This window comes from Terrapene carolina, unplaced genomic scaffold (genome assembly GCF_002925995.2).
Source record: "Terrapene carolina triunguis isolate 2854851 unplaced genomic scaffold, T_m_triunguis-2.0 Scaffold17, whole genome shotgun sequence".
Lineage (NCBI taxonomy): Eukaryota > Metazoa > Chordata > Testudines > Emydidae > Terrapene > Terrapene triunguis.
In genome coordinates, this window is record NW_020664368.1 from 15,304,198 (window position 1) to 15,308,583 (window position 4,386).

The following is a 4,386-nucleotide window of genomic DNA, read 5'->3' on the forward strand; positions in this document are numbered from 1 at the left end:
CTGCTGAATGTTCTGGAGCTTCTTTTATTCTTCATATTAGTATTTAACTTCCTCCTCATCTTCAGCTTGTAAAAGACTAAGAAAGTTTCTCATATTCGAAATAATTATAGAGTGAAATCCTAACACCAGTGAAGTCAGGATTTTTTCATTGCCTTTTGTAAGACCAATATGTCTTCCATGAACTTCTAGCTTAAGACTGCCTTTCTCAGTCATTAAAGTCCATGTATTATTATGGTTGACAATTCAGGTCCATAAGAGAACTGCTGTTGAAGTATAGAAAGGAGATGGGAAGTAAAAGAATTAATATAGGGTCAATGTTGCCATTTAGTTTATGGACAGTATGATGGTTTTATACTGAATATTTATACTCATCTACTCTGTCCACATAAGTTCTTTGAAGCAGTACTTATAAAACAACTCTCTCCCCGCTCTTATTATCAAAACAATGGAAAATTGTCAGTTTTAATGTATTCCCTTAAAATATAGAATGCTACTTTTGGGTCTGTACACCTTTAAATCAACTTTTATTTTTCTTTGTACCTCAAGTTCCATTTCTGGCCAGGAAGGATTCAATAATATTGGAGAAGGTGTAGGCCTTTACTCCCACCGCTATGTCTGCAGAGCTGCCTATGAATGGCTTAATGGCTGCGGACTTCTACATCCATTTAAAATATGACAAATCTGGGGAGATGGACAAACCCATATAGAGTAGTCAAGTTTAACTTTTTATATCATATAGTTTTAATTAATAAAACATATTTTCTACACAGTGAAAAATGTGCACAACATTTTAAAGACCAATAAAATGCAATGTAACTGCTTTTAGCAGCTTGCAGTCGAAGACCTTACTTTTCAAAAGGATCTTCTCACGCAGATCCTTATACTCTAATGGATGGAGTCCAGTCAAAGCCCATGCAGGCAGATCCTTTTGCAGAATGCAATATTACAGAAAATGACTTCCTTGTTTACATTTTCACCAAGAAGGTTGGTAGTGATTGGACGTCTAACATAGTGAGCGTCAGTAAAAATGCGGTAGGATCAGAAGAGGCTAAGATAGGAAAAGAACAAGTTAAAAATTACTTATACAAGTTAGATATCTTCAAGTCACCAGGGCCTGATGAAATGCATCCTAGAATACTCAAGGAGCTGACTGAGGAGATATCTGAGCCATTAGCAATTATCTTTGAAAAGTCACAGAAGACGGGAGAGATTCCAGAAGACTGGAAAAGGGCAAACATAGTGCCAATCTATAAAAAGGGAAATAAGGACAACCCAGGGAATTACAGACCAGTCAGCTTAACTTCTGTACCCAGAAAGATAATGGAGCAAATAATTAAGCAATCAATTTGCAAACATCTAGAAGATAATAAGGTGATAAGTAACAGTCAGCATGGATTCGTCAAGAACAAATTATATCAAACCAACCTGATAGCTTTCTTTGACAGGGTAACAAGCCTTGTGGATGGGAAGAAGTGGTAGACATGCTATATCTTGACTTTAGTAAAGCTTTTGATACTGTCGCGCATGTCCTTCTCATAAACAAACTAGGGAAATGCAACCTAGATGGAGCTACTGTAAGGTGGGTGCAAAACTGGTTGGAAAACCGTTCCCAGAGAGTAGTTATCAGAGGTTCACAGTCATGCTGGAAGGACATGCAGGGATCAGATCTGGGTCTGGTTCTGTTCAATATCTGCATCAATGTTTTAGAAAATGGTATAAAAAGTACACTTAAAAAGTTTGCAGACCATACCAAGCTGGGAGGCATTGCAAGTGCTTTGGAGGATAGGATTAAAATTCAAAATGATCTGGAAATGACTGCCTAGGAAGGAGTACTGTGGAAAGGGATCTGGGGGTGATAGTAGACCACAAGCTAAATATGAGTCAACAGTGTAACGCTGTTGCAAAAACAGTGACTATCAATCTGGGATGTATTAGCAGGAGTGTTGTAAGCAAGACACAAGAAGTAATTATTCAGCTCTACTCTGAGCTGATTAGACCTCAGTTGGAGTATTTTGTCCAGTTCTGGGCACCACATTTCAGGAAGGATGTGGACAAATTGGAGAGACTCCAGAGAAGTGTGACAAAAATGATTAAAGGTCTAGGAAACATGACCTATGATGGAAGATTGAAAAAATTGGGTTTGTTTAGTCTGGAAAAGAGAAGACTGAGGGGGGACATGATGACAGTTTTCAAGTACATAAAAGGTTGCTACAAGGAGGAGGGAGAAGAATTGTTCTTCTTAACCTCTGAGGATAGGACAAGAAGCAATGGGTTTAAATTGCAGGAAGGGAGGTTTAGGTTGGACATTAGAAAAAACTTCCCAAATGTTAGGGTGGTTAAGCACTGGAATAAATTACCTAGGGAGGTTGTGGAATCTCCATCATTGGAGATTTAAGAGCAGGTTAGACAAATACCTGTCAGGAATGGTCTAGATAATACTTAGTCTTGCCATGAGTGCAGGAGACTGGACTAGATGACCTCTTGAGTTCCTTTCCAATCCTATGACTCTATGATTATACATTACATAACAGATGTACAGCTTGCCCTGCATAGACACTAAATATCCCAGGATATATTTGAATAATAGTAAGTCAATTCCTATGCCTTTGGCCTACACTTTCTCTCCCAAAATCCAGCAGTGTACAGTGAGTTGTTTATTACTAGCTGATTCCATCCACTCCAAGTATAACTGTGTTTCAGTGGCATTGGACTATATAGTTTGTGTAGGTGCTTTGAAATCCTTCCGGATAAAAATAAGTGGAAAATATCACTGTGGTGTCTTTCCCATATTGCGGTGATCATAAAAAAGAAAACCTTTTTTTCTGTCCTCTGCATGTTTCAGCTATAGCTCTGAATGTTAATGTGTGAACACCGATAATGACTCATCTGAAACCCTGCTTTTTTTCTGGCATATACATTAGGGTAAATACAAAGCAAGTGCTGTGAGCTATAAGGTCTGTGTGGGAATTCCCACTAGTGATGGTTGGGGGGGAACATAGGTTTGCATCAAACAGAAACATATCTGAATCCCAGACAAACTTTGACCCAAATTCAAACCTTTTAATAGATTCTTGGTGAAATCCTTGCCCTATTGAAATCAGTGAATGGCAAGACTCCCATTGAATTAAATGGAGGCCAGTATTGAAAGGAATTTAGCCAAATATCCTTAAGAAAAACGGTTTGAGTTTTCAGACAGAATATAACTCAGGAACTGTAAACAGAAAACAAAATCACAAGGACATATGTACAAAGTAAGACATTTTATTATTTATCCTTTTATAAACTGTATTGAATACATTTGAAAGTTGTTAGTACTGCCTTATACTGTATGAAAAAAAACCCAGACTTTTAAAACTTCATGTAAAAAACTTTCAAAGACTTTACTATATTAAACACTTAAAATTTGATTTAATTTTTTCACATCTGTTGTGAATAGACCAGTGGTTCCCAAACTTGTTCTGCCACTTGTGCAGGGAAAGCCCCTGGTGGGCCGGGCCGGTTTGTGTACCTGCCACATCTGCAGGTTCGACTGATCGCAGCTCCCAGTGGCCGTGGTTCACTTCTCCAGGCCAATGGGAGCTGCTGGAAGCGGCGGCTCGGCCCGCGCTACTTCCAGCAGCTCCCATTAGCCTGGAGCAGCGAACCACGGCCACTGGGAGCCGCGATCGGCCGAACCTGCAGACACGGCAGGTACACAAACCGGCCCGGCCCGCCAGGGGCTTTCCCTGCACAAGCGGCGGAACAAGTTTGGGAACCACTGGAATAGACATTTAAAAATTGGTACCAACTGTCCCTGAATCAGAATAATCTCAATCAAACAGATATTTGAAGTCTATTAACTATATTGTTTAAAATTAGCTCCTGGCCACACATCCCAATGAGGGATACATTCCCAATAAAGTGGTGCCACCAGTAGCAGAAATGCAGATACAACAACAAATAAATAGTTACACTGGAGGATTTGATTCCCTGATGCTAATCACAAGCAGAAGTTCTCACTGATTAAAAATTTAAAACAAAATAAAAACATCTTGACATCTTTAGGAATAAAATATAGCACTCAAGTCACTTGCTGTCCACTAGTTTCTTTTATTTAGAATTTTTTATAGAATGTCTCCTTTTAACGTCAAGACACATGGATTTAAACAGAACTGACTTGCATCATCCTTGCCCTTTCTTTGTTCCCTCATATTCTGAAATCCACATGTCCTTTGTTTATTAATTTTCCATGTAGGTGCCATTAAGTGAGTTGAGTAGGTGAAACTTGACATTTGCACACACTGTCCCATAGTTTGAATAATGTTGCTCATGAAGGCACCAGGAAGAAATACCACTTCTTCCTGCTAGCATTTGGCAGATTAATAAATAAGCAGTCCTTTAATATTC